At 42.7% G+C, this 25,639-nt stretch overlaps 1 long non-coding RNA gene across 1 annotated transcript; it reads right to left on the reverse strand.

Moving 5' to 3' along the window:
- Positions 1–3,690: 3,690 nt before the first annotated feature.
- On the reverse strand, positions 3,691–24,708 carry LOC120285085. Its single transcript, XR_005544387.2, has 3 exons — positions 22,993–24,708; positions 8,543–8,601; positions 3,691–6,199 (listed from the first exon to the last, which is right to left on the reverse strand). It is a non-coding gene; the product is annotated as an uncharacterized LOC120285085 (long non-coding RNA).
- Between the last annotated feature and the right edge of the window lie 931 nt (positions 24,709–25,639).

The following is a 25,639-nucleotide window of genomic DNA, read 5'->3' on the forward strand; positions in this document are numbered from 1 at the left end:
AAAAGCCAGGTTCAGCTGGCCAAGAAGAGGAGCGAGAAGAAGCTGAAGCGGCGGCTGGCGGTGCTACCAAGAATATGGTGGAGAAAAGAAGAGTATAAGCAGAGGCAGAAGCAGGACAGAAGTATCGGGCAATGGGCATGAAATAAAAGTTTAGCGCAAAGCGGAATTGAAATGGATGGCTGGCCAAGAACTAGACGCTCTCGCCTCGACTGTTGACTGTTGTCGACTGCTGTTTGAACTTGGCTAAAATAAATAAAGCCATACAACAGACCAACTGGGGACCAAAACTCCAGCTCCCAACCCCCCCTCACTTCCCGCAGATGTTCCCTTAGTTTTGGGTGTCAGAAAAGTTTTGTCGCTGGCAAAGTTAACATTTCGCACCCCAAATGAAAATGAAATAGTTTTCTTTTCGCTCGCAACTTTGCAGATATACCAGTTACTTTTTTTCGCCTGATGTATTGGATTCATAATTAAATTTGCTGCTAATTGTGCGGCGCTCTTAATGAAGACACACAAAAATGATAGCTGCCCCAAAGTTGTAAGGCTCCAGCTAAACGGACTTTCGACTTTTCCTTGGGAACTCGGAAATGGAAAGAAATTCCTCTACTCGTAAAATTGGCACTTTGCAATTGCAGCACGCAATTGCAGTGCGAAATCCATCTGGTTGGGTCTGAAAAACGGGGGGAAATGGAGAGCCGGGAAAGTCTAGCCCGTTGCCAAGGGCTTTGGATTTCAATTTGCGGTTGCAGCTGCTTTTCCCCTTTCCCCCCGCTACCCTATCCGCCAAATGAGGAAAATATTTTGCGGTTCACTCGCAAGATTATGGCCCAAGATTGCAATCCCTTAACTAACCAGCTAACTAGCAATCGCTGCGAAGAACTTAGAGCAGCAGACCTGCAGCTGGAAAATTTCCATAACTGAAAACGGATCTGCAACTGCAACGTTCGAGGTAAGAAAATTCGAGCTATGGAAAATATTTTGAATTTGGAGATTCGATAATAAACTTTTGTCACTCAAGTAAAAAACTTGTGAATTACTCAAGAGAAGATCAAATGGAACTTGATTTTTGGGTATCTGAATATTATTAGTCCAGATATTATGTAGATTTTTAGCTATACGCCCAATAAAAATTAGTTAAAGTGTCCAATTGGTTTTTATGAACCCACTCAATAAGCATATAAATGGAATATCCATAAAATGTTCTGCAGTTCCATTCAATTTCTCTGATCTTCACGCAAAATGTTCACTTCTTCATCATCAGATGTTCGCCTCTGAATTTGCATAGCTAAATATGTATTTAAATATTTATTTTTCAATTTTTTTGGTCCCTAATGAATTTGCTGGCTGTGCCTCTCTTATTGTCTTTTATTTATTATCTGTTTTGCATTTAACCCAAATAAATGGGCGAGCAAAAAGTTCTGAGTTTCGGAATCGGATTCGAATCGCGACTCGAGTTTCACATCGTTTTTTGTGGGTTTTAGAACGTGACTCATTTGTGTCTAGTGGCCGAGTGAAAACTGCACACCATGCACACCTTAATTTGTTAATAAACAATTACGCCGCTCGTTGTTGGCTCTTTAGTGTGGCAATTAAAATGTTGAATTGAAGCCCGGCTTGCGAAATGGAGCCGAAATGTATCGAAATGCACGAATTATACACATTCGCGAGTGTAATTGCCCAGTGTTTCCGCTTTTTGAGTTTGCGATATAGTTTTTTGATTTATGCGAATAGTTTCTGGTTGCGAGATAGGCCAATATTTCAGTTGGATATGTGTGCGTTTGCGTGTTTGATATTCGGTATTGCAGCTTTATCGCTCGACTGCCGTTCGATTGCTCGTCTAGTTTTTGATTTACAATATTTCGAGTTACGGCCGATTGTTAAGTTGCTGTACTAGTTGGTTTACTGCTACCGGTTGTAGTTACAGTTTGTTTATTATTCGGCTAGATTATTAGTAATATTAAACGGCCAGTTCTGAGAGTTCCGCACGAGACGAGCAGCTAACTGCGTTCCTGACATTAGACTGAAAACTGAATCTGAAGCCCGATCCGAACCCAAATCGCCTGAACTTAAAACGCTGCCTTCGGCTCTCGCTCGGCACTCGCTCGGCTGGGACGTCGACTGCGGCGCCGGCAGCGACAACAACGATTGGCCTCTCTCATTCGCTTACCTCCTCTCTCTCTCGCACTCTCTCTTAGCGGTAAAATTTCCGGAGCGCCATTCGGTGTTTTCCTTACATTTGTTTTGCTTTTGCGGTTCGCCAATGGCCCCCCAAAAACGAAAAGAGCGCGCGAGAGCTAGCTCCCACAGTGGATCCTAAGAGAACGGCCCCTGTGGACTCCATCTAGCTAAGAGAAAAGCGCTTAGTTAGTTTCTATTTCGGTTGTTTTAGTACTGCTAGCTGCCAGTTAAGTGTCCGTCCAAAAACGGGGGTGGAAATGGGGGTGACCACTTCAAACATGAAAGCGAAATGTCCTGAGACCCTACAAAAACTAGAAATACGCGGGTGCACTGAGAGAAATGTTTTATTTCAAATAAATTGGCAGAAACTACAAATAAAACTGCTGGGGAAGTGAGTTTTCAACGCTGACGATTCTACAGCATGGAAAAAATGAAATTCGCTCTTTCCATTTTTGATGTTCTTAAGTTACAAGAACCACTTTGCCATAATTTATACTAGCTAACATTTTATTTTTAGCTACATGATATAGACTCTGTCCTACTCTTACCATTTTTTCTTCAGTGCATCGCAATGCTCATAGAAAAATCGGCACACTGACAATAAATCACGTGCGGCTCTGCTTCCCTCAGGTGAATGACGGTGTGTGTGTCAGCTACTTTTCCAATCAAAAAGCAAAAGTCTCGTTAGGGTTGCTGCTCGGGGAGTTTGCAGTGTGTCATAGGTATGGTTAACAAATCATTTGCCATTTTTAGAAATCTACTTGACTCGCACACCAAGCTCACACAGCTCGGAATAGCCAGGGGGGAAAGGGAGGGGGAGGGTTGGGGATTATGTAAGAGGCAAGAAAACTCACTCGCTCGCTAACTAACCTCCCATCATACTCACCCTCCTCTTTCTCCTTTTCCCCTCGAGGAATGTGCCACGAATGTGTGGCAAACTGGATCGCCACAGACTGCAGCGAAAAAATTCGGGATGGAGGAGGCTGGCTGCTGGTTGGGTGGTTGGGCGGAAAAGTCTGGGAGTGTCGCCTAGACAGGCTTGCGGTTCAAATTGCCCGACCAGAGCCATGAACAACACTTAAAACTTTATTCGCTATATCCCCGCACCCCTGCTACTACCACTATTTTTTCCCGCTCCCACTTTTTCCCAGAGAGTTTCAGTTTTATCTCTTTGCTCCTGCTATAGTTTCTTTTCCTGGCGCTCTGGAACTTTGAAACTTGCACTTTTTTGGCCTGAATGGCAGGGGAGATGGGTTGGCAGTCAGGGGAGAGCACATCCACCACATGGGAGTGCTGTCCATGGCAGCGTTCATTAATTGAACAGCTCGAAAGCGCTCCCCGAGTGCTTGGCCACAAGTCTAAGCCCCAAAACACGCTTCCTGGCCACCAATGCACCATGGCGGTATTTTCATAGCCAGATCAAAGCTTTAAGCCATTGTAAACCTATTGGCAAGGGTTCAACAAGAGGGGATTTGCTCAATAGCCTATAATTAATATTTCAAACATTTCAAATTGTTCAGATATTGTGTGAATAATTCAGTTATGTTTTCCTGGAATCTACGGAGTGGCATAATGACGCCAGAACAAGCATTTAACTTATAAATAGTTAATAATCGTCCATTAAAATCTCCAATCGCAGCTCCTTCCACCAGCTAACCCCAACAATATTCAACAAAAAAGCGCCCACCCCAACGTTGTCACAATTTCTTTTGTTTTTCTTCGATAATTTGTCATAAAAATTGATCAAACAAGCCGGAATAATGACAAAATGCAATTTGCATGTCATGAATCGCCGCCCATCAGCCCTTCGTCAGCCCCCCAAACCATTTATCCTTGAAGGCATTGCATGTGTGTCGTGGATAAAACGGAGGGGAACTACATGTACACAACGACAGCAAGTCACGATAAACCATTTACAATATTTATTTATTCATAACTCACCGACTGGAATTAACTTTACATACACAAGATGGTTCAGTTTAGTTTGGTAATAGTTGGCCGGATTTAGTTGGGCTTTTTTTTTTCGAACGGCATTAGTCCTGCTGTTGTTTCATGTCGGGCCACGATTTCCTTGGATTTGCGTACACAAATTGAAAATTGTGGGCAGGACAGGTGGAATGGAACTGAGTCGAGGTGGAGGTGGAGATGGAGTTCCAGGAACTCTGACGTGATCCGTAGTCATAACTTGGTCATATTTATAGACTCTGCAGGGCCTAATCAGAGGAGGGGCAAGAGTGGGCCAGGAACCAATTCCCATTACCAATTCTTGTTTATGCATCGAAAACAAATTCAAAAATTGAATTTTCTGCCTTTCTCTTTTGGGAATCTAAACAGTTGAGTTCAAGTGCCTTTCGTTTCCTTTTCCCCCTCCCCCTTTCTTGCTCTCCCTTCATCTATCCTCTGCAGACACCATCCACACAGACCGCTGCTCTTAATGTTTGGCCAATTGTCCCAGGTAGGCGGCAGACATCAGGCAGCAGACGGCCAACATTCGATGGTCGATAGTCGACGGTCGACGGCCAACAGCCGGCAGCCGGCTTGTGCTGCTTCTTCCTCCTTTGGCGATGGCTCAAGCCAGAGAGATGGGACAGGTGCACTACAAGCACAGACTATCAGTACACTCAGAAAAATAGTTTCCTATTTTCGGGAATTTATTACAATGCGACACTTTAAAATGCCAAAAACATATTGAGTTTGATTCAGGAGTTCAGAATGACAAATACACTAATTTAATATACTTAAATATATCTCTATATAAATTTATTTCTTTCAGTGCACTTGTACTTTGCTATGGTTGTAACGACTTCGGGAAAAAGGGAAGCGTACTTGCTCACAAACACAGTGGGGAAAACAACACGCGGCACAGTCAGGTGTTTTTCTGTTTCAAGCCATATGCCCTATGTATTTCCCCGTGTTGTTTTCTTTTTATAGAGGGTTACTTTTTGGGCAGGGTGAACGGACTGAGAAGCGAACGTTTTCGGAAACCAGTCCGTCCAGCAAGTCCAACTCGAACTGCAAACCAAGTACGCCAGCCACTTGCAATTGCAATTGCCAGAAGACAATGACAACGGGGATCTGTGGGGCCCAGACAGTGGAGTAAACTGAGAGAATTCCGTAGTCAGGCCAGTCATTGCGGCACTTACTCGCCATGAGTTGGCCACTTTTTTGGGTTCCATTCTGCAGAAACAGCCGGACAATGGCAATGACCACGGCCTCAGTCCGGCAGTCGGCGCATAATGCAATAAACAATCACAGAAATGCATAATGCATGTCAGATTAAGAAATTATTAGCTGCATTCGTGCATTAGACTGTCTCGAGGAGGAAGGAGTTTGACTTGCAGTTAGGCGACTTCCTTCAAGTTCTAACTGGCTTTAGATGAAGGGGGATTCCTGGCTGAAAGGTCAATTATAGTGCAGGGAAAACCAGTTATGCATATGAGGAAAAAAATTGGTTGATGTGGTGCAAAAAAGCAATTATTAATATCTCTTAAATTTGTATGGAATATATATATACTTATTGGTATTGTGATAATGTCTATATTTTATAACTTTGTTTCAACTTAATACATTCAGTCTTCGTTGGACTTTGACTGATTCCCGACTGCAGAAAGATCTAAGGCATTTCCCATCTGATATTCCCCTTCATTTGAAATCGCACAGGATGCCATAAGAGCTTCCCCTGCTTTTGCCAAGCAGAATAGAACAAAAGTCTGTCATTCATTTATTTAGCTGAGCTCTAGCCAAAGCGACTGAATCGTGCTGAACTATACCGAACTGAACTGAACTGAAAAGAGCAGTAGCAGTGGGCGGATGGGTGGCAGCTGAGTGCCGCACTATAGCATACCACGTATTATCCGATCGGGAGGTCCGCAGATGGGAGAGACAAATGTTGACGGCCATTCTTCAATGCGTGCGCAGCGGCGAATGCTTCCGTTTCCGTTCTTAATAGCTTTATTGTGATTTACTCAACAACAAACAGTGGGGCCAGCTACTACAACTACAGCAATAGCAACAATAACAGCTGCAATGAGCGAAAGCAATCAACGGAATTACAATAGCGTTAAAAAAGACAACAACTGCTGTAACGATAACTGATAAAAACAGCATTCAATGATTGAGAACAATCGAAGGGAGAAAAGTTAAGCCCCCCCAAATAAAAGTGAGGAAAATTAAATGGGCGAAATTATTTTAACGGCCCAGGTGAGAATGGGCGCAAAAAGCGTGAAATATGGCAAGCAATCTTAAAGATACCCGACCCACCTACATATTTTACACTGCATTTTGAAGTCTGGTAAACAGTTAACAAAAAATAAAGAACAAGCTGCAACTTTTAAGGCCACTAGGTGAGCTACAACCCTTTTCTTGCATCACCTTTGCACTTTGAGGAAACAGGGGTGCGTACTGCCCGTCAATCAGGAAAACCAGGTACAACAACAACCATCCGCTCATGACTCGTCGACACTCCAAGAAAAGTTATCTAAATATTGATATAACAGAAATATATGGGTTATAATCTGCCAATTGCTTAGCTGAGTAGTGGGTATATGATAGTCGATACGGTCTCCTCTGCTTTTCTTACTGTTTCTTCAAAATATATAAAGTTTTAGAGTAAGAGTCCTTTACACACATTGTTATACATTTTATTTTACTGCCCTCCTCTTTAGTCAATTGACTTCAAGACTTAAGTGCCTTGCAGTTAAGTTCTATTTTTTTTTTAAGTGTATTTCCCTACCCCATAAACGGTCAATGTTCTGCCGCTTACGTCACTCGAAAGAAAACGGAAGCCTCATCCAAAACCGAAACTTGAATGTTTTGTTCGCCGTGTTGTCTCACTTTATGCCAAATTGTATGTGATACCAATGGGGTGTATAGGGCGGGCGGGGAAGCAGGGATATGGCCAGGCTATACTATGATGTGCCATATAGTGGATATGTCAGATGTCGGTATATAGCATATAGCATATGGAAAAGTGGTGGCTTCGCCGTTGCTGCTTTGTTGCTTGGTTGCGTTTCAAATGCTCAGCCAGGTGAAACGCGTTTTTTTTTCTGTCTCCGTCTCCGTGTCTCTTTGTTGTTGCTGTTCTTGTTGTCTGGGCCGCCAACTCAGGTGTGACAAATAATTATACATACCTGTCTGTATACAGGTATTAAGCATATACGTACGTACATACATTCATTTAAAAGAAGCGTCAGCAGCAAAAGTTCATTAAAAGGCGCACAATTTTCACTGCTAAAAAGAGCAAACGAGTTGAAGTACGATAATAACCCCAGTTCCAACATAAAGCACTTTTCAGCCCAAAGTGAGTTGGGTTCTGGAGTTGTCAACCTATGCCGACACTTTTCTGACTCATTAATCCCGTCGAGTTTGGGGCAAACACATTTCAATTAAAAAAGGAGCACTCCAATTGGACTGATTTCCATGCTGGCCGCAGTTCCGTTCGGTTGGATTTTCCGCCTAGAACGACGAACGAAGGCCAAATAGCGGAAAATGCAGAAAAATCTAGACCACCAATCGCTAGAAGGGAGCTGGCTGACCATGGTCCATGGTGTTTGGACCACGTGTGTGTTCTGTTTGTGGCCTTCTCAGCCAATTGTGCAACAATTTGCGGCACTTACGCCGCAGGGAATCCGCTCAAGACTCAGTGTGTGTGTATCTTTGGGCCAAGGGAATTCGGTTTCGAGTTTGGTACTAAAAGCAAAGTGGAGATGGTCAACAGCGGGAAACGTGGCCAAGTGCCAGGCTCCAACTGAGGACCAATCAAGCTAAGCGGTTTACAATCGAGATCAAAGAAAGTCACGGATAATGGCTTAACCAGCTGTGTGAGAATAATGTTTTCTAAGCCTCTAAACTGAATGGAAATAATGATGTAATACAATTGTAAATAGATCCCAACAAATAAGTTAAGCTTACACTGCTTTACTTCAAATTGCGCATTTATGAACTCATTGGCAATAACATCTGGATTATTGTAATGCAAAATCCATCATAGTGATTAATGCTGTCACTGGCCAAAGAGCCAATTAAACTTGGCTCAGCTCGACTGATTCGACTTGCGGTTTTCCAACTATCATCTATCATGCATCAAACTCTATCGACACACTTATCTATTTGCGTAATTTATGACTTCCTGCACGCTTTCATTCGAGATTAAGCTATCAAAACAGCAAAAGCCGCACAGCTTCCCATAATTACAACGTTTTCACAACGTAAATGAATATCCAATTGTTTCGATGAAGTCGAAATGTGCTTCAATTAATTGATTGCCCAGGGTCTTTGCATGCATAATAATATAATTTATGGGGCTTAGCAGAAGTAAGTGGCCGAATTTAAGATCTTATTCATATGTTAATGGATTACTACTCACCTTGGTTAACAAAATGTAAACAAATTGCTCGGAGCTTCCGATTGCAGCCCAATTAAAGTCTGAAAACGAAGAAATAAAGAAAATTGAGTCAGGAAGTTGTAAATGTACGTGAAAGATTTCCGGGTGACAGTCCGGCTTAATTGTAGGTCTTATTATATTTTAATTTGAGCTGCAGTTTCTGAGTATTTTTTGGATTTAACGAAAGACTACTCCCCTTTAAAGCTGTAGATTTTGGCACCACTCTAAACCCATCTCCATTTACCTCTGCCATTTAACATCCTTGCCATTTTCCGCAATCCCCAATACCCTCCTGTGCCTTTTAGTTTTATTGCACTGCAATTGCAAAATGCTCTTGCCGGGAGTTCAATTCAATTTATCTTTGATTTTCACGGCGCTCCACGAGAATCCACTCCATTGCACAGTTACCACACCTCAGTCGGTTTGATTAATTTTGTATATTTTTTGAGCTGACAGCTTTCGGTACGTTCAGCATCTTCTTATCCACTCGATTGCCCAGCCGGACTAATTACTCTTTTTCCACTTAGCCAAAAATACCTAGTGTCTGCCGTCCGGAATGCTTTTAAGTAAATTACATTTGCAATTAGCGACCACCGAAATCAATTTGCGTTCCTCCTGCTGTGCCATTGTAAATTGTAAATTTCGCCTGGCTCCTCGTAAATTCCTTTGGCGGCAAGCAACTGCATTTATGCAGCAGGCACGGAGAATCCGGCCAAAAAAGCGAAGAATGCAGCTGACAAAGGATCCCCACCGACTAAAGCTGCAAACCAGCCAAAGAAACACACAACGGGGCCAAAAATACACACACACACATACTCATGGACCACATACTTACAGGACCACAGCCAAAGGGCCCCCACAGGAGTGTCCTTGTCCCCCTGTTCCTTTTTGGCCATGTGAAAACAATGTCATTTTTACACTTGGTCATTTTGCCTTTTAGTCCTGTGCCGCCGCGCTCTTCTATTTGCCGGGTTTGTGTATATTTTTTGGTTCTCGGTGGAAATTTAGCATATGTTGCTTAAATGTTTAATGAAATCCGCCATAGTGCCAAACACAGAGTTGCATTTTAAAGCCGCCCGAAATCGCCTCTTCTGTATTTTTTTTTTTTGTTAGTTTTCCTGGTTTCCCTGGGCAGTGGAGGCTCAATTTTCTAAGCCAATTTTGTCGCACATCGCCCAACAAGTAAACAAAACCAGCAAGGACACTACAAAAGGGAGTAGGCAGTGGGGATTGGGGATATATGGGTTTTCAGAGGCTGTTCTTGGGGGCTTTTTCCAGGGATAGTAGAGCCTGCTGCACCACCACTGCCAGTGCATGCAAAGTGAATCTAATGGAATAGTCAAAACTTGCTGGCAAAGTGCTGGGAGCCCAGAGGCCCGTCAATCGCAATAGATTGTTATGGTTGCGCTGTGTGGATAGCTGGGTTCTTTCAAAGCCACCCAGAAGATAATCCCAAAGTGCCCAGCCGATAAGGTGTGGGTGTTTGGGCGGCTATAAAACAAATGCCCCGATTTTCAAAGGTTGATAAAAGAAAATTTAGTACAGGTTCGGTTTTTGATTCAGGGAATTTCGTAAAATGGCTATGAAGAGTTTTAAGTCTGCATCGACATTAAATTGAATACCTCAGTTTTCTTTTTAACATATTTATCTATAGCAACGTAAGCTGAAATATACCAAAGCCTCTTCTTATCGAACTGGAAAATGCTTGCAGCCTCGTTTTTCCCCACTTAAAAGCTTTAAACATTTCTTAGAAGATTTCCTTTGCCATAATTTGTAGTCAAAACAAACTCAACGAGTTTGGCAGAAGGAAACTCAACGGGCTTTCATCTTCCCCTTTTTTTTCGGAGCTCGCTTCAAAGCCAGCAATCGACAGGCTGTCAATTAAAATGGAAATGTTTAAGTTTCGTTGGCAATAAAAAGGCTGGCAGGACTCTTGGCCCAGTACGGAGGAACTTGGGTTGTGCTTGGCTGGATTCTAGGGATTGGTTTAGTTGGGTTCGGTTCGCTCATTCATCCAGAAAGAAAGGCAGTTCTTCCTGCTGCTGTTGATTTTGCTAGTACCTCCGTCGTCGCCCAGCTGTATCCCATTTGAACTTTGACCCAATTTGGTGTGTGCAGCGGCAGCGACGTCATCCAGGATTGCCTCCGAGAACTCCTTTCGTCCTTTGCGCAGGCAACTCCTTGTGCCTGCTCGCTGATTGCACGTGGCACACTCACTCTCGCACAGAGAGATATGGCACAGAGTGTGCTACAAATTGAAGTCTTCAGCAACGAGTCACGAAATCTAGAGTAGTAGTCTCTAGCACTGAATATGTGGCACATGGAGCGCCGGCACGTTGCACGTGTATTATATTTTCCTATTTCGCAATTCGCATTTCGTTTTCCCTTTGCTGCTGTTGAAAGGAAACTGTGTGATGTGCCTAGCTGTAGTCCTGCTACTGGCCTACACTCTGTGGTGCATACACTGAGCGAAAATGTAAGTACTTAGCGTAACAATAGCACACCTTTTTACACATCATTACTAATGCTTTTATAGCTACTGAACTCTTTCTGCCAATTAAGAATTGTAGATTTATTCAGTCTGATATTCTGAATGTCAATTAGAATATATGATTTCTCACTGTGTATTCACACTGCTAATAGCCGGCAGCTTTTTTAAGCTAGCTTTCCTCCTTTTCGCAGACAGACAGCAGCAAAGTGCGGAGACTTGTCCCTGCTGCAGAGTCGATTTTTATATGCAACTCTATAACAATTCCACAGACGTGGACGGTTACGTGCAATTTCGCCTGGGAACAGACAACTCCTCGTCGGCTTAAATACAAAGATCTCGGCTTTTCACGGCGCGCAAGGGGTTAAGTGCGGGAAAATCGGGTGGAAAATGGGGGCAGATATGGTGGGGAAAGGAGCACCTTTCGACTCCCCCTTTGCATTTCGTTTACTTTTATGAAAATGGCTTCCATGTGTTGGGGAGCGAGTGTTTTTAAGGATTGCGCCAATGTGTAATGAACTGCACAGTGAACTGGAGTGCTCAGTCTGTGTGCACTTTTCACTGAATTTTCCGATTCCTCAGATCGTCAGTACCTGAATTTTCCGCTACCTTAGTCTCTTCGGCCTTTTCCTCAGTTTCAGCGCTCGGTTTCAGTCCAGTTCGGACTTATTTGAGTGTGTTCGAGAGCTTCGTCATTCTTGAAAACTAATTTTATTTACAGGTGAAGCGTTGCTTTTACCTGACCACCCCACACCCCCCACCAACCACCAGCCCCATCCTGCCCGCTTTTAAACCCCTTTGCGCCCACACCCATGCCCCCTCATACCCCTTTTCCCTTGGACAGGCACTCGATTTATATTGAATAAATGCAAAAGGCGTGTTAATTGACAGACCATGAAGAAGGAAAAATATTTTTGCACTTTTCTCGCTACCCAGCCCCCCCTGATTTTCCCCCTCCCGCCCCAGCAAACTGAAAACAACAACAACAATTGTTGGTGAGGAGAAGCAGTCGAAGCTTTCAAGCTGCCTTCGTGCTGAACTGCAAAATGACCAGCTAAATGAATGGGGTAAAAATAAAGTGGTAGAAAGGCGGATTGTGGGGGGCTGTATAAAAAGCTGTTTGCATCGCTCGGTTTTGCCAGGTTTTGCTGAATGGGTCTAATGATTTGGTTATTCAATTTGTAAAGCAATCAAGGGGAAAGACGAAGTTGAATTGCAGCAGGAGCTCACTCGATTTAAGGAGTTATAAAGAAAGAATTGATGTTAATAATGCCAATGGTCTCGGAATTGCATTTCTAATGGATAATGTATTGCGCATGATTTATTGCGGCACTCGAACTACAATTTAAATGACCACTTAGAGGAGTGGATTTAAACTTCACTCGGAAAAAGAGTCATAATAATAACTTTTTCAAATTTATGGACCATTCGGTTTTGAGCTAATCCTTTAATAAGTAAATATGGCTGTTCATTAATGTGAGTACTTTATATGGCTTTTATATTCATATTATCAGAGCATTTAGACTTCGTTATTCAATGATCTCGAATACCTGATTATAAAAGTTCTTAAATTTGGGAATAATGTGCAAGTTTTGGTAAGAACCGTCCAGTCATTGGTAATTATGGTAATTTGTTGCTGCTCCTACTTAGCCATTTCTTCTACTTTTATTATTAATAGCCGTCTAAAAAGCAGAGGGAGTTGCGCACGGCGCCTATAAATCTGGCGGCCAGCGGCGTACATTTTACGACGCTTGGCTGGTTGCGTCTCTGCCTTCCGCTTTTCTCCGCTTTTCCCACTTTTCCTGCCATTTCCCCAGCGCCCGCTGGTCAGTTTAAGTTGCGTGCGGCACTAAATCGCTCATATTTATCTATAATAAAGGCAATTTCGAGCCATTCCCCATAACAGCCGCCACCCCCCAAGAGCTTCAAGCCACCGCCCCCACAGCCTGCATTTTCGTTGGCTAGAGGTACTGGCTGAAAAATCGATTAAACAAATTGAGTAAAGTGTTGCCAGTGCCTGCCAGGCACGCCATATAGCAGTATGTGGCACACGTATACACGTGGATGTAACCACAGTTGTACACAGGGAAAAATGTGCATTAAGTTGTATACCTAATACCATTGAGTATTGGGTTTTTAAGTAAATTCGAGAGGTGTGTAAAAGTATGCAACGAAAAAGTGTGTGTTTCTCTCAAATTGGCTTGAATGTATTGTTGCATACGTTCAGATATCTATACAAATGATATAAATATGCAATTAATGCTTTTTGATCACCGTACCATTACTATTACTATTTTAGAGAAAATGACAAACTAGAAGACCACATTTTTTCGCCCGTCTATAACTATGCCATGTAGGTGGGTACTGTTGGTCTATAATTATATGCCTGGCCCCCATTTCGCCGCCTCTGTTTGTTGGGGCCAACATGCGTTGCCTTGGCTACGCGTCGTCAATAAGCCAACCTCACTCACACACACTTAATCGCAAGGATACACACTTGGCCACAAGCACACACACACTCGCACTCACACTTACAGACAGGACACTACCGAGCATGAAATGCAAATAGTATTATTTATTTTTACTGTCCGCTTTGGCTTGGGCGAATAATTTAATGCTGCATATGAAGCGTCACTTGTTTGTAATTGAGTTCACTATCGCTGGTTATGATTAATAATTTACTGTGTCGGCAGTGAGCTTCCAACCTCAGTAATTGTTCAACTTCACATTAACCCGTGACATTTTAAAGCTCTTCACTTAATTTTGTTTCCACTGCACTCTGCGAAAATATCTTGGAAGGTTCCTGAAGATTCTCTTTGTTCCATTCTCACCTCGCGTGTCCTTGCGGCGAGTCCTTGCGCAATTTGACCGCAAATTTGTGGCAAAACCTCTGCGTATAACTTTTAATCTTGAAGATCTTCTGACCCAGCGACATTTTCCTACCTCGATCTTATGTCACCATTTTCGAGTATTTTCCGCCCTCTCTGTCTCTTAGTTCATTATCGATAGTTTCTTTTTCTTTTTTGGTTACGATCAATAAACTTGTGTTTTGCTACTGGTTAGCTGCTGTTGCGACTGCTGCCATTTGCCACTGAGTCCAACTGCCAACTGGCGTGCCAGGACAATGCGTGTTTTGTTTTGGCCTCCCCCAGTTCGTACTCGTATCCTAGCAATATGTTGGAGCTTTCACATTCCGCATTTTGCGTGCCAGCGCACCAGCACCAGCACCAAAGGTCCTTGGCTCGATAGGCTAAGCTGGCTAAGCCGCAGGGCTAGCACATCCACAGCCCCGTTTGGAAACACCTCCTGAAAAGCGGAAAAGTGGCTGGCGCTCGTCGGTAGTCAGAGAAACGCAGAGAGAAAATTCTAGAGAGAGTTGAGCAACTAAAAGCACTAAAAGTAACTTTCTCCAAATGGGAATATATTATATTCATTGAATAAAAAAAATGTCTATCTATATCTAAACTATTTGTAAATTATGCAAAGAAATTTAAGTTCTTATTTTTTACATTTTTAGTTTTTAGGTTTTATAACTAAATGAATTTTTGTAAGATATATTTCTCCCTCTTTGACTTTACTTATAGCCCTGTAGATGGCGCTTTTCTCGTTGTTTGGGAAGTAGCAACAAGAATTGGCTAGGCCGTTGCCAAGGCAGCCACCACTCACCAGCTCCATTCACCCGATCCGTTGCTAAATTGAGGCTTACTTAGTAATACATAAAAATATCCCACTTCTCCGTGCCGAAGATTTCAATTAAAGCCGACGCTTCAAGTGCCCGCAATTGCGGTAATTAGAAGAGCAATCACAGTGACAGGACCTACGCATATCGATATAATTGTGGGGCGGTGGTTGGGCGGTTGGCTTAGTTTCGGCGAAGTGCTGGGTGGGCTGGTGGTTTGCTGGGTGGTGGTTGGCTTAGTGGGTGGATGGATGGCTTCATTGTTTCAGTGGTTCAGTTGGTTCAGGTCAGACTATGCAAATTTACTTGGCACACATCGCTTTGTCCCTGTCTATGTTGCTTTCCCTTCCGGCCTTGCTCTCTGCTCCAACCCCCGCCCCAATCTCGTTTTCCCCTCTACCAATTCGCTGGCTCCTCCGCATTCGTGGCTGGCCATCGCTCGGCATAAATAACAAGAGAAACCTGTTAATCGGGCTAATTGCATAAATTATAATGGATAATGGGCACGCACAAATGGGGCACTGCAAGGACATTCCAGCCAGGATGGCAACTGAAATCGTTTCCATTTAAACCCAAAAAGTACCTAAATATAAATTTCAAGTTCTAGCTAATATGTAAAGTTAATAATCAAAATTTGAAGGTAATTTCCCAAAATATAGACAGCTGTTCAAAAATATATTTCTCCAGAATTGTAAGATTTTTAAAAAAGTATTTCCCGATCCGCCTTCTTCTACAGCAAATACAGCGACGTCAGCGGCAGACATCTCCAGCGGCGGGCCAACTTCAAAGTGAAAATCAATTTCTCTTTAAGCAATTTCCAATGGAATTGAATTTTCATTAGACAACAACGCAGCAGGAAGAGCAGCGAAATGGGGGAGGAATTGGCGCTCGGTTGCCGGGAAACGGCGGCTGGCGATTGAATTTCCATAAATCCCGCGCTGCGACCCCTTAACCCGTTTTGCCATTTACCGACACTTAAAGGCTCTCTCGTGCTTTGGAGCTGAAGTTTTGTTTGTAGGCGAGTTTTGGCCCTGAAAGAAATGGCTTGAAAGCGGCGTAGAAATGGGGTGGGTTGGGGCTGCTTTGATTGACGGCTGAGTCGCTTGTCATTTGCCAGGACCTGCTTGCCTCTGCTCCTGACAGTTTTTCGCCTATGATAAAAGCCAACTGCCTGCATAAATAACATTTTGAAGAATTGACAAATCGTAGAGGATACAGAACGTGCTGGCAAATATTTATAGAGGTCCCGTGCGTCAATGGCGGCCACAAGTATGTCACAAATAATTTTAATTATTTAGAAAACTCAACGGCAGACGCAATGTTCAAGCCGAGCAAGGACAACTATTCGACCAGAGGTCCTGCGAGAGCCTTCTACAGGATAAAGCTAACGAAATATATTTTATGCCATTCAAAACTTTCTCCCAGGACTCGACTCATCACAATAAATCAAATCAAAAGCTTGCGTAGCGAACAGGGGACAGGACCGACTGGTTGACCATTGTTCGGCTTGCCCTGTCTGCCACTCATCAATTTTTGAAAATTATTAAAAATTTAAATGGAATTCCGAAATGCTTGAAATGCACTCCACACACAAACACACGGCCACACAAAACCATAGAGAGCTGGCCGTAACAAGGATATGGCACTATATCCATCGTCCTTCGGTGGATGAGTTGTTGTCGTTATTTGTGTGTCAGCCATGTCAAACATTTTCCCATTCCATCGATGCCATGCGTATGAAATTTTAATTTTAATTGTTCGCCAAATGCGCCGGACAAAATAAGTTCACAGGACATATATACATGTATATGCATATGCACATGTGTATTTTCCATGTACGTGCATATATCTAAAGGATACTTGTTTTCGAGTGGTATGCCATTCAATATACGTATATTTACTGCCGTCGAGAGGCGGGGGCACTTTTTATATGACTGACATTTTAATGGCCGAAATGAAAAGCCTTTGACCGCCGGCACACAGATTTTCCAGCAATAAAAACGCCTTCAATAAAAATTGAAGAACAATTGCGGGCCACAAAGTCGCCTCCTTTGCGATGTAAAGCCCGTTTTAATGACTGCCACTTTATTGACTTTCTTGCGGCAGTCGAAAGGAAGGAGCGGCAAGGGCAAGGACCCAAAGTGTCCATCATTAGCCGGCAATCCGACCGAAAAAATCCATAATTATAATGCACCTTACATAACGCTTCATTAAGATAATGATAATGAATACGTGACCGCAAAGTGTGCGTTCGAAAGAGCGAGGCAGAGCACCACTTCCTGCTAGGTAATGGCACGCATGAGGATACCGATGGTGAGAGTGTGTGTGAGTGTGTGTGTCATTGTCGGATATGAGCTGCATAAGTGTGTGTGGGCATTTCTGAGAGTGGGCTAGTGGACTCTGCATATGCTTTCCCTGTAAATGTAACCAGGCCCGAGGCCAGAGCGCAAATGGCCAGCCAGCAAGTGGCATTAACCACTTACCGCCCCAAAGGCAGCGGCGCGACAACCCTACACTGGGAAAAACCAATGAAACTAAATGGAAATACCTGTCCTTAAACCACAATAAAGTATTTATGTTAGTAGTGCATCCTTGTGCTTTCAGTTTTGATCAAATGTGAATGCAGCTCAATACAGCAACTAATCTGTAGGTAGAAAGTCTCCTTATTGGCATATAATCTTATAAAGTTTTCAGTGTAACTAGAGCGGATCGGAATGTAGCAGAGGAGAGACAGAAAGTATAACTTGCCAGAGCCGAGTTGTAAGTCCTTCGTCCTGCAGACGCGCGTCGCATGAAATGCGGTCGATAATTTACATAAAAAACAACAAACACAGACAACGCACACCGTAAATGAAAATGAAATAATATTTCATCAGGCAAAGGACCATATATGTATGTAGCATGGAAAAGGACTTGTCAAGTGGCTATCTCTGGCTATTTGGTTACCTCAATAAAGTTGACCAACTCAAAAGTTTTGAATGAAAGTGATGGTTTTAATTAAATTGCTGTCCCCAAGGTATATGTGCATAGTTTTTAATAAATGGGTTATGCATTTTTAATTGATATTAATTTGTAATGACTTACACCGCATTAGGCTAAGGGCTTTTCCATTTGGTCTATCCACCCCTCGATTGGGAAACTTATTTCCCTTCGATTTCCCAATAATCATTACAAAGCAGGAAGAAAGAAAATAGACAATTGGGCGTGGTCAGTACATAAAAAAAACATAGGTAAATTGTGTTGGCGGCTCAACTTTAAGCTGTTCAGTCATTGAACCCTAAAGACAGTAAACAATAAAAATATTTAGGGATGGTTTGGAAAAAAAACAACAGGGTTGGATGTTTGCTGAATTGGGAAAAAGATGGCCAACATAATTAATTCACTTGCATGATAATCAAAATATCATTTGATTAATGTTGTGCCAACTCTTGTGGTTCGCCAAACACAACACAACACGAAATATTGTTTTCATATTTAAAATTAGCCAAAAACGGGTTGCTCGGGTTCGAGGATGTGGGAAATGGGAAATGGGTCCAGAGCCCATGCGAAATGAGTTTTATGTTAAGAGCTAATTTGGGCTAATGCCGTAAAATGTGGCGCAGTTAAACAAATGCCAAACGAGTGTGGATGAGTGGGTTATTTAGGGGTGGGGGGTGGAAATCGGGGTGAAGAGCAAACTTTCATCTCGCTACCGTGCTAAGGCTGCTTTTTAACATGCTCCTCAAAGTGTGCTACATAAAATTGCACAATATGCGCATAAGCCACAGGAATTGTGAGCTGGTGTGAGTGGGAGTGTATGTGTATGAGTGTGTGGGGAGGGGGCGGGTTCATTAGTGTGCGTCTGAGTGTGTCTGCAAGAACTGTAGCATACTTTTGTACGTTTGCCTTGCCAAAAAGATTTCATTATGTATGTGTGTGCATGTGGGCTCCACGCTGCGCTCGTATGTGTGAGTTCCCCTCCCTTCTCTCTCTCTCTCACACACTCTTCTTGGCTTCGTTTTCCTGGTCTCCTTCATCTGATTTTACTGCTGCTGCCGTGGCCGCCCGAGGCTTTCATTTTAAATTAGTCAAAATGTCAACTTGACACAGATTTTCGGTGCCCGCCAGCAATGAAAAGCGGTTTGTGGCTAAGACGGAAAGTGAAGAAAAGTTGCCCGAGCGGAGCCTTGAAGTCCGCATCTTTGGTCTTTCAATTAACTTCTAACTTATGAATCGCTCATGGGCGCATTAAATGCACTTGCTTGGGTCATCAAATGGGAATATTGGGGAGTTCAAGTATTTCTACTTGAAAATATCAATAATAATTGAATTATGATACTGTCTTTAGAATATGTTAGCTATACACGTTCTATTTTTGAACAAGTTTAATAATAATAAATGAGGCACTAAGATAAAAAGTATATTTTACAGTAGAACTAGTAATTCTCGTGCTTAACAGCATCACAAGCTGAGTACAAGAAAAGCCAAAAGCGGAATTCCCCGGCAAACTTTATTTTCAAGAGCCATCTCTTGACTGTATGAATGTTTAAAGTGAGCACTAAACGTTCACCTGATCACGCTGATTCGAAAAAAAACCCCTCCCCCCTTCACCTGTTCGGCTTCTTCGCAGACAAATATTGACAAAACATTCGCCATGCTCCTCTGCAGATTTCCCAGTGCGATTCCCTTCGCAGCTCCTTCCTTTGCTTATCTTAAATTACAAATCAGTCAATATCGAATTGAAGGCAAACAGAAAAGACAGAAGTGGAGGAAGGAATCCCGAAAAGCGAGGAGCACTGCAGCTGGGGAGCAATTGGCATGCACTTGAGCTGGAAATCAGTTTGCAGCTTGGATTTTCCTCCAGTCTGACTGGCTGGCTGGCTGGCTGTCCTTTGAGTGTCCCCGGCGCAGTTGAAATTTGAATTTCCCTTTGCGTGAAAATATGAGCAACTATTTGGGTAGAGCGAGCACCTGAATGGAACGGGAAGTGGGCCACCATCATCATCATCATCATTATTTGCATGTCTGGAGAATTAGTTCAATTTAAAACTCCTTGCGGAAACCTGACAGCTGTCCATGTAATTACGACTGGTCATCGCTGAAGGGGTTTTCCCAACCACACAAGTCGCCCCACCAAACATCTGTGCATATGTGATGTATTCTAAACTTTCACACTGACACATTAAAAATTAAGCCAAATGGGACAATTAAAAGGGAAAATTCACGTTAAGGGAGGTCCTGGGAAAGCCAGCAGAAGTTTGGGCACCGAAACGCCACGCCCTCCGGCCAGCAAACTGCCAATCAGCCGTCAAGCAGTCAGTCAGTCAATCAATTTTCCATGTATACTTAAACAAAGGTAGCTTTTTGTATATATATATGTATATGTATACATATCCCGGGCTGTAATTTCATAAATATTTAATGCGTGCTCGGGCCCGTGCTAAAGTATATAAGATATGATACAAATACATATAGACAGGAGCAGCCGTAAGTGACAATTATCCTTGTCTTTCTGCTCCCACCCCCTCGGTTGGTTTTTCTTCGCCTGCAGCGGCTGGGAAAATTTACTTGGACTTTTCCCCGGTCGTCTTCTTGGCCAGGTTAGCATTAAGTGTAATTTTTTGTTAGTGGCAAACATTTCATGAATTAACAATGAGCGCAGCTCGGAAAAAGGGCCTGGAAAAATCGAAGGGGGGGTGAGGCGGGGTTATAATAGTAGGAAAAGTGCGTGGCGCCGTTGGCAGTTAGTCATCTGAAGTTTTCCTGCCGCCGAAAAAATGAAATGTTCTACTACGTCATTGTCACACGTCTACATAGGGCTGAAGGACACAAAGGGCGGATGAAGGAGGCGGCGGTGGAGGGCTGAGGCGATGGGGGCGTGTCATCTAATGTAATGAAGCGTGGAAAATGGTGGGTGTTCGGTGGGTCAAAGGTCGCTCGGCTTTTTCGCTTATTACCAACAAAGCGGCAGGAAATTCTGTATGCCAGCCGAGTTCACTTTTCCCACTCGCATATGATATATTTGTGCGCTTGTCATGCGGCGCTTGAGGTGGCTAAAACGTAAGCTATTTAAATGATTGCTCTGGGCCACATACACACTCGAGGCACAGCTCAGCCTAATTGCGTTTGTTGTATTCAAGAGGGTATGCTACATGAATTTTGATTAATTCGCTGGAGCCAGCGATTAAGCTAGATTGTCCACCTGTAGGTAACGCACATTCACCTCCCAGTTTCCCAGTTTCCCCCAACTCCCAACCTCCCTCAACTGGCTTTTTGCAGCCCAGCTGATGACATCACCTGGCTGGCAATCGACCTGCGTGAGCGCCCAGAAATGCCATAAACCATGCACTCAAATTTTGAGCTTAGCAGAATGTTGAGGACTTCATGAATACCGCTTAAATACCGCTATATCCAGCACTCCATCCTGCGAAACTTTAACTAAGTATAGCGCAGAAAACATCAAGAAAATAAGCTCACGCAACAGAACGAGAACAAGCCTGAGAATCTGCACAAAAAGAAAAAACAATTTGCATGAAATGTCGACACGACTACGTGGAAAATTACCTTCACCCACTTTGGTGAAAAGTTCCGCTGGCATTACGTTGGCTAAAAAAGCCCGGCCCTGGCTACTTTAAGTTGGCCAAAAGAAGGCGACGCATTTCGCAACGGAAGTAAAGTAATTTTAAACCGAGTATTTTCATTGGAATGAATCTACATAAAAAATGCTTGCATATTTGGGTCATTAAATTTTGTAGCTACAGAGTTTTTGAAGGGGAAAGTTTAGTAAACGAAAGGAACTCAAGGTATTAAAGAACCTACATGTAAAATGTATCTAAGTTCTTATTGAATCTCCATTCGAATGTGAACTTTAAGCCAAATGAATAGCTGCAGAAGGCGAGTTTCCCCCTTTTATTAACACCTCCTTTCATAAAAAGCCACTTTAAAGAGCGTATTTATTACATAGTTGACTGAGGATGAGCTCAGTGTAATTATGATATCCAAGGCTACTTGGAGAGTGTCCTTTCATGTTCCCAGCGCCACTTTGTTGCTGCCGCCGTTCAGCATTTCCCGAAGCTCATTTTTGCACTCATTAGGGGCTGGCGCCCGAAAGTGTGCAGCGCCAGAACTGGCCAGTGGCGAGGAGGAAGACCAGTCCAAGAAAATGGCGAAAAGTGAGTGCGGGGAAAATGGGAAAGTGCGCGCGAAAAGGCGAAAAGTCAGCAGATGCTACTGGCCGCTGGCTGATGGAGAGCTCTGGATGCCGGCCAAATGAATTTTTGATGCCCCAAAGTGAGCCAGCTGCAGCGAGAGCGGCCTTAAAGTGGCCACAGCTCTAATGGCCAAAAGGTGAGCCAACTGAAACTCCAGTTCCCGGCCAGCTGGAGCATTTTTTTTTTTTTTAATCGCTTCGTTATTCCGCCGTGGGGTGCAGTTGCTGCAAGGCCAAAACAAACCGTTGCCAGTCGCGATAATTGAAAATTAAATTTAATTTTATGGCCAAAGTTAAACATTTGCTCAGTCGCGGAGAAATAACACGCATACGCACTGTATTCCCTGGCTCGCGGCTTCGTCATCGTAGGTGTCCTGCTGCCTGTGCGCCGTGTCCTTAGTCCCTTTTGCACCGTGTGAACCGGCACAATTGTTGCGGATTTTCGCAAGCGATAATCATAAAAATGAAAATTTTAATAGCGCGCGTGGAGACGAAGGCGAAAATCCCCTCTCTCTCCCCCGCCACCCTTCGCTTTTCCACCGCCTCTTGCGTGAGTGTCGGTTGATTTTTCTAGCTGTTTACCCACACACAGGCACACACACATGGCCGCCTATTGATTTTGTCCCGTATGTTGGTGCTTGCGGATGTTTGTGGCATGCTCCTAGGCGCTGCAGCAACAAATTTCACTTCGACAGGCTCATTATGGTTTAGCGAAACACGAATCCCCTCCAGACCCATTGGCGCATAAAATGCTGGGGTCCCGACCGGTTTTATTTTGGGCTGTTTTATGGATTACCTAAGCTCACACGCTTTAAGCAAAAAGTTTATGATTGCTTTCGGCGTATGGAAATACATCTGGGTGGCTTGCCAAAACCACAAAAGCATTCTCCGATTTGATTTTCTAATTAAGAGCCCTTTGACGTAAGAGAGCATGTCAATTAGTGTATAGAATTTTTCACCACATCGTAACTGTAACTAATGCACTGAAACATCATTTCTAACTACATTAATCCTTTTGTTTATTCCTCAGAAGGCAACCATTTTTAGTTAATGGTTTTATTATAGTGAAAACTTACCTTTTAAGAACTTTAGTTATTCTTCGATCCGTCGTCTGGAATTCAATGAAGTCTTCTCGTCATTTGCAATTGGTCCGCTTGATAAAGTAATTAATATTTTCGCGTAGCATTCATAAACACGCAGTCTATATAATTGATAAGTTTTCTAGTCGTTATAGTTTTAGACTTTTGCTGAGGCTTCCTCAATGATATGTGACAATATTGTTGTATATATCTCTTTCTTGTTATATTCGAGACAACTAATGTAAAACTTCTAACAAAAATTACTATTCTTTGGATTTTCTAAGGTAACTAGATCTTAGATAATTGTAAATTTAATATTTATATTTGCTCTTTGCAAGAGCTTTGATATGTATGCGATAATTTGCACAACTCTCCTTAGGCTAGTTCATTTGTTTTGTTTTTATTTTGTTGATAAGATAAAAAAGCTTGATTAGGGATTCAGCAAGCTTTTTGGGCGTTTTACATGATATGTTTACGTTACCATTCGTAGATTTTCTTAATTTCTTGAATTACATTTCTCTTTAATGTGCTAATTAATTATACTTTTCATATTTCACCTTTTGGCATTAAACGCTTTTACATGATATGTATGGTTATCGCATTGGTTTCTATTCTTTTAAGACAATTAAATATCTTTTAGTTTTTAGGTAATTGCTGGATTTATTTATCAGCTTTTCTCAGCTTTCTTTTTGTATATTTAGTTATTTAATATTTTCTATAGACTATAGAATGATATGTGTTGATATGAGTCTTTTCTTTTAAGTTACATTTCTAAACTTATATTTATTTTGCGTTTTTTATTTTGTCAGCATTCTCTTAAGGGCTTAACGTTTGTTTATAAAGTTTCCATCCACTGTGAATGTCGTCCACAAAATTGCGATGTTGTCTCTTGGACTTTCTCTGCGCCTTTCTCTTCCGGCTCCGGCTCTCTTTCGCAGTAATGGCTGCTTTCTCTTACTCCTCGAGCCCCCTTTCTCCAACTCCGCGACCTCCTCCGCGCTTTCTTCCTCTCGCTCTCTTTTTGCCCACGCTCCTTCTCCACCCCCTTCTCTTTGCTTTCACAGGCGGCAACGGCAGCGGCAGTTTCTCTATGTATTCGTTTTTTTTCTGCCGTTGTATTTCAGTAACTTTTTCCGATTCCGCTTTGGGCCCGCATTCGCTTTCACCGAAAAAAACCGTAGGCGCACAAACAACAACAACTCGGGCTGGAAATTATTTATTCAAGTCAATTAAGTTTTCATGCCCGGGAATTTGGCGATTTTCGCTAATTATCTCTGGCGCAGATTGGGTTAATCCGTATATCCTGGAAGATATATATAGATAGATATATCCTCTTTGCCGCTGCCGTTGGGCGCCCACACCCGTAAAAATAGCAAAGCAATGGAAATTATACAATCACTGGCTGCGAATTCGAAGCAATCAATTTTTGGTGGCACTCGCGTTTCGAAGAATTTCTCGATTTGGCTTCGGAATAAGATGGCTGCGCCCTGCGGGTTATGCAGCGCTTTATTTATTGCACAATTTGGATTTTGGTCTCAATTTGGCTATATTTTTCGGGGCTTTCACTATATATATCGCTGGCCTCTGTGTTCGCTGCGTGTGACTGAGTCGGAGTGTTTTCGTTTACTCAGGAGCCAGCGCAGGATGCGTGCGATGCCAGGCCATGAATTTTTCATCATCGGGCATCCTTATTAGAGATTTTCGCCCCATCTCGTCGAGATTGCTGCGCGCAGATCCAAAAAGCATCCAAGAGAGCGTAGAAAAGAGCGAACGGAAGTCCTGCGAGAGCGCCCACACACACACATTTGTTGTTAAGTGCTTGTTGTGGGTGGTGCATCTCCTTAATACTAACCCCCCCTGCCTTAAATAAAATTCTCAATTTTCCTCGGCCCTTGCATTTCGTTCAAGGCCCATCATAATCTCATTCAGGTATTTTTCCTGAATTTTTTCCTTGCTTTTTCGGGGGTTGTTTGGCTGTCTTCCGTTTGGGGGTCCGTGTGATACGGCAAGGGGCGGCTTTTTGGGGGTGGCTTTATCTTTATCTGTTTGTTTTTCGCTCTCTTGTCGCTTATATAGCTTTCACATTGTCTGCCTTAATGGTCTTGTCACTTTGACATATCCCGTAAGAGAGCGAAAGAAAGAAAGTGTATTAATTCTGCGCAGGTTTTTAGAGAAGACGAAAGGCGCCCTTTGGAATTGGTTGCTGCATCGGCTAAATTATTGACTATTTCCGGTGGATGCCTTGGCTAATAAAGCGAAGTTTCCAATTCGCCGCACAAGTGAATTGTTATGGCGCGCCGGCAGGTGTCGCTTTAGTTGTAGATGTAGATTTTCAAAAACATGTATATTTTTCTATTAAAATAAAAATATATTAAAAAATCCTTGTAAAAAATAATTGAATTTCTTTCTAATTTCAAATAAATCATATACATTTTTTTAAAATTTTATTTATATGACAGAGGTAGAATTTTTAAAAAAACACCCTTGTGAACAAATATGCATTTTGTTTGTGATGTAGCACAATCTGCACATTTTGTTATGATTAACCAATGTCTTAATTAATTATAATTTTTTGATAATATATAGTTTAATTGAACTTATGCTCATCCAAAACCAGGCAGTCTTTAATTTCCTGTGCAAATAG

The sequence above is a fragment of the Drosophila simulans genome, chromosome 3R (genome assembly GCF_016746395.2).
Source record: "Drosophila simulans strain w501 chromosome 3R, Prin_Dsim_3.1, whole genome shotgun sequence".
Lineage (NCBI taxonomy): Eukaryota > Metazoa > Arthropoda > Insecta > Diptera > Drosophilidae > Drosophila > Drosophila simulans.